Source organism: Nothobranchius furzeri, chromosome 9 (assembly GCF_043380555.1).
Source record: "Nothobranchius furzeri strain GRZ-AD chromosome 9, NfurGRZ-RIMD1, whole genome shotgun sequence".
Taxonomy (NCBI): Eukaryota; Metazoa; Chordata; class Actinopteri; order Cyprinodontiformes; family Nothobranchiidae; genus Nothobranchius; species Nothobranchius furzeri.
This window is the reverse complement of record NC_091749.1, coordinates 59,541,009-59,549,361: the sequence shown is the minus strand read 5'-3', so window position 1 is coordinate 59,549,361 and position 8,353 is coordinate 59,541,009. Positions and strand designations below refer to the sequence as shown.

Sequence of the window (8,353 nt, the reverse complement as noted above, 5' to 3'; positions counted from 1 at the left end):
AGAGGATGAAAATACACGGGAGAGAGTGATTGGCATCCTGACGAGAGTGATTCCTGTGTCAGTGGAAAAGCTGCAGCTCATGGTGGACTGGATACAGTACATCGAATAGGGAAGAAGGGCGACGCTGCAAACAACAAGCTGCCAAGACCGATCATCAGTTTAGCATGAGGACGGCGAGGGATGAAGTGTGGAGGAAGTCCAGAGAGGCCAGGCTCTGCAAAGAACTACACATAAACTTTAAAGAGGACTTTGTCAAAGAGGATAGAGAAGCTCTGATCAAGCTGTGGCTCATGGTGCTGGAGGCTCGAAACAACGGCAGAAGAGCATTCCTGAAAGACGGGTTTGCTATAATAGATGGCAAAAGAATCGACCCATAAGGTACATGCAGAAATAATTAAAGTGGAATGGCATAGGTAAATCTGGAAGTAGATAAAAACTTCTGGTTCCTAATTTAAAAAAAAAAAACGTTTTTTTTTACAATGACAATCTGAATATTGTATTTACAAGTAGGACTTTATGCTTACTCCTGCTACAAACAGTTCTTCATTTTTCTAGAGAATAAGAGTAGAAGGAAAAAGCTTAATTTGTTCTTGTGTTGTTTTCTTGATCTTTTTTACCTTTAAATGCCTGTTCAACTAAGTTCTTTAAATGTTCGAGGCTTAAAAAACAAAGTGAAACACAAGGCCATTTTTTTATTTTGCAAAGAAATGAAGGCAAACATTTTGTTTTTACAAGAGACACATTCTAGTAGTGATGATGAAACTTTCTGGAAACATGAATGGGGAGATGGTATTCTTTTTTCACATGGTGCTGCTCACTCTGCGGGAGTAATGATTTTATTTAATAATTTTGCTGGCAACAATATTGATCATAAAAGAGATGAAGAGGGACATTGGCTCATGGTAATAGTAGAGTTTTGTGAACAAAAGCTCCTTATCAATGTATATGGGTACAATAATAGGTCTCTAAATAGAAACATGATGACAAATTTAAGTAAATTAAACAGTGGAGAACTACATCTAGCACTGATCAGGTTATAACAGGAGGTGATTTCAATTTGGCACCTAACTCATGGCTGGATAGGCAACCACCGAGAGGGAAACAACCAGAATGTGACAGTATTCTTTGTGATTTTATTATGTCTACTGATTTGCTTGAGTACTGGAGGATGACTAACCCAAACATGAAAATATATACTTGGTTCAGTCCAACAAACAACAGATTATGCTCAAGATTGGATTATTGGCTTGTCTCTCAAAAAATAACTGCATATATAACCAAATGTGAAAACCAAACAACCCCACTTACGGATCATTGTTTAATAAGTCTTTCATTAGTTGTAATTAAACAAGAAAAGCAGGTAAGCATATGGAAATGTAATAACAATTTATTAAAGAATGAGGAATTCTGTACCCAAGTTAAAATATTCAATTAGAAATTAAAGATATGGAGATGTCGAACGTTAGTAAATGGGAATGGTTCAAATTTAGTGTTAAACAATTAGCTATAGAAACCGGAAAGAAAATATCGGCTTTAAGCATACGTAAAAAGAAAAAAAAAATAGAACAAATCAATTTAATAAACGGTAAGCTTGATGTAACCACAGAAGAGGCAGAAAGCTTAAAATCTTTACAAAAGCAATTAGATGATTTAGGCCTGGAAAAGGCGAAAGGCGCATATGTGAGATCCAAAGCAAAGTGGATTGAGCAAGGGGGAAAAAATTCAGCATATTTTTATAGCCTAGAGAAAAGAAGACAAACGAGGAAAAAGATAACCAAATTAAACAAAGATGAAAACATAATAGAAAACCCAACCCACATAGCTAAATAAATTAACTTATTCTATGCAAATCTATACAAGCAAAAAGTTGCGAAAGAGAATACAGATTTTTTTTTACATGATTAAAGAACAGATACAAAAATTGAATGAGGAAGATAAAAAAATGTTAGAAGATTTAGGTGAAATAGAAATTGCTCTGGAAGAAATGAAAAATGGTAAATCGCCTGGAATAGATGGCCTAACTATTGAATTTTATAGGATGTTCTGGCAAGATATTAAAGATATGTTATTTAATGCTTTTGTGGATTGTTTAAAAAATGAGCAATCATCTCCAACAATGAAAACAGGTCTAATAACTTTACTGCCAAAACCAAACAAAAATCTGTTTTTGTTAGATAGCGGGAGACCCATAACTCTTCTGATTACAAGTTACTAGCCTTAGTATATGCAAACAGGATCAGGGACATCTTAGCTAAATTAACTGATGAAGGTCAGTCAGCGTTAATTAAAGGTAGACAAATTTATAACAATATAAGACTAATATTAGACATGATTGATAACCGATCCTTTATTAACACAGAAAGTTTAATATTATTCATTGATTTTTTTTTAAAGCATTTGATTCAATAGGACATGATTTTTTATTTAGAACTATGGAACTTTTTTGTATTTGGAATCAAATTTTGCTAAATAATTAAATTATTTTATAATCAGATTTATAGTTACATTTCTCTCAACCCAGGTATTACCCTTAGAATAGATGTATCCTTCGGAATTAGGCAAGGCTGCCCACTTTCTCCAAAATTATGTATTCTTTGCACGCAAATGATGGCTCACCTTATTGTGAATCATCCGGACATTGAAGGCATAAACATATTTGATACAGAATTTATGATAAGTCAATTTGCGGATGACACAGGAATTTTTTTGAAGGATTAATCAATATTGGAGAAAGCCCTAAATGTGATTTCAGTTTTTTCAAAGGCATCTGGTTTGAACTTAAATCTGAAGAAATGTGAAGTTTTACCTCTCTATGATTGTTTGGAAACCATTATGAAGACATTCCAGTGAAAGGAGAAGTTAAGTATCTAGGAATTTACTTAAACAAATATATTAAAATTAGAGAGACAAAAAATGTGAAAGATCAAATTGATATGATGTCTAAAAAACTGAATCATTGGTTAACAAGAGATCTTACAATTTTTGGACAGAATTTGTTATTTAAATCAGAAGGTGTCTCAAAGATGGTCTATCATTATATTCTTTATATATTACCCTGCAGATCTATCAAAAAGATTAATTCAATAATATATTATTTCATTTGGTGCAAAAAACACACTATATGAAAAAATCACAACTGGTTAAAGACTACACTAAAGGAGGAATTTAGACGATTGATTTCCCATCTGTGGCAGGAGTTTTCAAAATAAATTGGCTAAAAGCTTATCTTTTAAAACCTGACTCATTATGCTTCCATATCCCAAGGAATATATTTAAAAAGGTGGGAGGGTTGGAGTTCCTCTTGAAATGTGATTTTGACATATCGAGGTTGCCTATCAAGCTGTCAGAATATCACAAACAAATATTGTTTTACTGGAAGATGGTGTTTAATCATAACTTCACTCCCCATGGATGGCTCCACCTTGTGGAATAATAGGACAATTACAATAAATAGGAAATCATTATTTATAGATAAGTGGTATGAAAAAGGAATTATTTTTGTTACAGATTTACTAGATTCAAAGGTCAGTGTCTTGAAATAAAGGCTTTTAATGGAAAATATAATATCCAATGTTCACTTAGAGAATACAACAAAATTTGTAAAGCGATCCCTTTGCCCTTGTTGCATTTTATTCAAAATCATTTAATGTATGCCCAAAGTCAAATAAGCTTGCCTTTGTTGCAGTTAAAACAGATTCCTTTAATGCATAAAAAGTGTTAAAACAAAACTATAAATAAACTGTTTAACGAAATTTCATTTCATGAATTTAACAAAAACATAAAACTAAAGGGATGTAATAAGATAAATCAGAAATATATACACTTTTTCAAACGGCCTATCCCCCCAAAGATTAAGGAAATGCAATTTAAAATAATAAATGCATATTACCCAGCAGCTCAAATGCATAAGAAACGATTCGGTTTTGAGGTGAAACCATGTGGTTTTTGTTTACAAGAAGAAGAGTGTTGAACATTTGTTTTTTTCTTGTTCTGTAACATCTAACTTTTGGCTGGACATTTAAACTGGATGGGAATAACAATTAACAGAAAGAGTCCGCTGACAGTAACACAGGTTTTGTATGATGACAGTCAGAAGAAGTTGAAATGCTGAGTGATATTGTTATACTTGTTGGAAAATACCATCTTCATAAATGTAAATGACGTGATGAAAATCCTTCCTTAAACATCCTAAAGGTTGAACTGATATCACTGTATACATCTTTAGCTCTTTTAAAAGACTCATGCAAGTATGCTGACCAGATATGTGAAAATATGAACCAGTACTTATTCTTTTAAAGAATGTGTCAAAACTTTGATACCCAGAAAGCTTCTTTTTTTTCATAGAATAGATTCACACTGCTTGAAAATTTTTCCAAATAAGTGAGAATATGGCCTAGAAAATGTTGGTTTTTTTCTTTTCTTTGTGGCAGTTTTTTTTTGTGTGAAAACTTTGTTTTGTTTTGTTGAATTGTAAGATATATTTTAGTTCTAAATTCTGGTTTAACACAAGCGATGTTGTACTGGGGCGACGGTGGCACAGGAGTTAAGTGCTCACCCCGTAATCGGAAGGTTGCAGGTTCGAGTCCCGCTCAGTCTGTCACTGTTGTCGTGTCCTTGGGCAAGACACTTAACCCAGCTTGCCTGCTGGTGGTGGTCGGAGGGACCGGTGGCGCCAGTGCTCGGCAGCCTCGCCTCTGTCAGTGCGCCCCAGGGCAGCTGTGGCTACATCGTAGCTCATCCCCACCAGAGTGTGAATGTGTGTGTGTGTGTGAATGGGTGAATGACTGATTGTGTTGTAAAGCACCTTGGGGGGTTCCAGGACTCTAGAAGGCGCTATATCAAATACAGGCCATTTACCATTTACTGTCGTTTCCCCGTGAGAGTTTGTATGTATATGTATATGTCGATGATGTAAACTAATTTTAAAAACTAACTGGTGTAACCACACCACGGATAACAGGTGTTCCTAGACAAGACATATCTCCCTAGGAATAACTTTTAATTCAATTAGAGCCTTTTTGGTCAGAAATTAAATTTTAAAAAAGTTCAAGCAAACTTTGATAAGTTACATGAGTATCTTGTGGACAAATATTGGTTTTATGCTGGGTCGAAATAACAAGTATTGCATTTTTCTCATCTTTTTCTGTAAATGGCCTGTGTTTGATATAGCGCCTAGAGTCCTAGAACCCCTAGGTACTTTACAACACAATCAGTCATTCACCCATTCACACACACATTTACAACTGATGTGTAAGTAGAATTAAACTTTTAAGGATTAGCCACAAATATGTCCAGCAAATCTGTTTTACTGTGTCAGTGCTAGTTAGTGTGTCTGTATTTTAACACAAATGTAAAACAGCCACCGACAAAGGTCTTAAAGAGAGTAGAGCTCAAAAACTTATTGTAGGGATGTAGATGCAAAATGTTGTGATAAAGATTACAGTCAGCCTGGAAAGAAGAATTAAAAAAGTACAGCATTTGAGGGAGATGGCGATATCTGAAATGACTCAAAAAAGAAAATGTTTATAAAAAATTTGGAATAATGAAAAAAAACATCTCAGATAACTTGCCAACTTTTACAATTTGTGTATTTTGTTATGAAACACAATACACACAGCCATTCTTATTTTATTATGTGAAGTCTTTAAATAAGTAAAGAAGAAAATTTGAATGTTGCCAATCCAAGTGAACTTAAATACTTATAACCATTTAGGAAAAACAAACAAGGGGAAAGAGTTGCATTGTGTTCTCTGGACTGAACATATTATTTAGATAAAATATGAATATGAAAAACAAACAATAAAACATCCATTTAAATTTTTTCTGAAATAAAATCTGCTTGTAATCGCATTTGCTTGAAAGGCTTCTATTAATTTTAGGATGTTTGTCTTTCTACAAAAATCTGAAAATGTTTCACTTCTAAGACAAATTGTAGCAAAGATGGTTGTTAATACAAAGTATATTTTAAAACCAGAGGAAATATTCACGCTGCTAGTTATTTTTATGTAGGCACATTTTTTGCAGTGACATTGGTGATTTTCACCTTTTTTCCAAGTATTGCTGAGAGCCACTAGAACCACTAGAGGGCGCCATAGTACTTAGAATCAAGAAGGCACCAGATTAAACAAACGAATATGAAAGAATATATGAGATTCCGAACGATTATGAATCTGTCATTACGATTGAAGATTTGTTGCGGTCTCTTACTAACACAAAAACACAAACGAATGATGTAAAGTCGTCTTGAAAACACATTTAAATTTTCTGGGGTCTGAACAGTCTCTTTGAAAAGGAGCGAAACGGTAGCTGTCGGAAAGCGTCGTAAAGACCCTGTGCTCTGACAACGATTTGGCGCCCCCTTCAGGTTTTCGGCGCAACGACCGTGTAGCAGTAGCCAGCCAACAAACGACCTGCTGGGTAAACAACGGTGGATGCCTACGGAAGGCAGGAATGGGAACTTCATCGAGGACGAACAGTGAGACATTTTCAATTTGTCAATTATAAACAAACATATACTTTCTACTATCATACAGATATTGGCAGGCTTTCACAAAGATTCAAAATGTCTGCGACTAATCGAGTATTTATGAAGTGAAATGTAGCTAGCTTTAGCTTAGCTTCTCGCTAACCAGGGCCCGTTTGCTGCCATCGATTTGGCTTCACCGCTCTGCTTCGGGACTGTAGTCTGTTTCACAATCCCTGCTTGTGCCTTCCTCCCGGTCGCGATGTCAGAGTAGGCCTGCCTAGTTGCAGTTTGGTATAACATCTAGATACCTGCTCGTTTTTTTAAAACGCTTGCTTCTATATTTCACCTCTCTAATAACAGAGAAGGACGATTTTAAAACAAGGACATAGTCCCATTTACGTGTTGTCTTTGTTTTATCTTCTGTCTGAACTGTTTATCCTGCTACACTGCTAGCTGTCTTCATTGATTTATCTACTTAGTAAAATAATTTTAACGTTATCAACAACAACGTATGTTTTAATCCTAATGCCTCTCGCTCTGCTGGCCTCCGGAACGTCAGTTGCGTTTATGGGACACGACAGACGGACAGCAGCAGGGTTAATTGTCATTGCCAAACGTTGTAGAAATTATGCTTAGTCTTAGTTTCCAACTAGATCCTGTCAACCCAGTTTAATCTATCTAATCGTGTTTGTGCTGTTCTGTTGGTTTGACAGAACTGTGGGGTTCGCTAGAAAAAGCTCAGTCGTGCTTCCCATGAATCTTTTACTGTTACCATCTATTTTCTGACACTTTTCTTCGTTTAGCGGCCCTGACTTATTTTTTATTTGACAGTAGCAGCTCAATCTCCTGCTCGTTGTTGTAAATCTATGTTATCATTCAGCCTTCTGTTTTGGGATTATTTTCCTCCTCCTGGGATGTCCGCTGAGGCCCCCTGACTTCATGTCATTGCGCAGCTTTCCCTCAGGATTCTCACTTTACATTAAAGAGGATATGAAATAAATAAATGAAACACTGGGTATGCTATTTATTGGTGCACAATACATTTGGGATCAACTTGTCAGGCTCAGATCACCTCCTGATAGCAGCATGGTCCTTGCATCCCATTCCCCAGAAGACACATCTTCAGGGTCAAGTGACAACCTGCATGTTGTTATGAAAGACTGTGAAAAAAAAGGAAGATATGACATTGCCAGTTGTGCTTTTCCTCCACTCGTAGCAACTGACAAGCACACTGCAAAACACATTAAGATCATGCACAAATCTACATACTAATGAAGTCCAATACCCTTTAGAAAATGCGATTTTTATTGAGGCAACACCAGATGTGATCAATTCTGCAGTAGTTTTAAAGTCATCTCCTTTGTTTTTCGTCCCAGTACACATGCATCGGATATATTTAGCATTTGCTTGTAACAAAACATGTGCAGGCACATATGTAATGCAGCGGTTGGATCGTTGGCATGTTTGGCATTTGAGCTTTTGTTTATATTAAGCTTCAGTTTGATGATATTTAAGAATGAATCACAGCTGGATTTTCTAAAAACCTTCACATTTGTCAATGATTGAATTTTGTTCTAACTGCACAAAAACAGTAACATCAGTTAGTCTGGTTTTGTTTTCTCTCATTATGTTGCTTGTTGTTCTGGGTAGCAATGTGGTTGATGTGGGTACATTCTGTTCCTGAATGGCCTATAAGAACTAATGATGGTGTATGTTTGTTTTCAAATCATATTGTGCCCAAAAATTGTGGTTGGCTTCTTCTGGGTGATGTCACCAGAGAAAATCACAAAGAAGTTATCCACTGCTGCCAACCACTTAACATTCTCCCTCTACTGATATTTTCTTTCTTTAGCAATGTGCTACTACTAGTTCACCCGTTAAATTAAT

General features: G+C 35.5%; 1 protein-coding gene across 3 annotated transcripts in view; it reads left to right on the top strand.

The window, feature by feature from the left end:
* The first annotated feature begins 185 nt into the window (after positions 1-185).
* The window catches only part of rnf111 (ring finger protein 111), a 43,253-nt gene continuing 35,085 nt past the window's right edge, over positions 186-8,353 (top strand). For 2 of the 3 annotated variants that reach the window (XM_015952992.3, XM_015952990.3), the window contains exon 1: positions 6,373-6,475. The gene's annotated coding sequence lies outside the window, so the exon portion shown is untranslated. Of the gene's footprint in view, positions 379-6,372; positions 6,476-8,353 lie in introns of those variants that run through there. The other variant, XM_054732104.2, reaches the window with a different exon arrangement.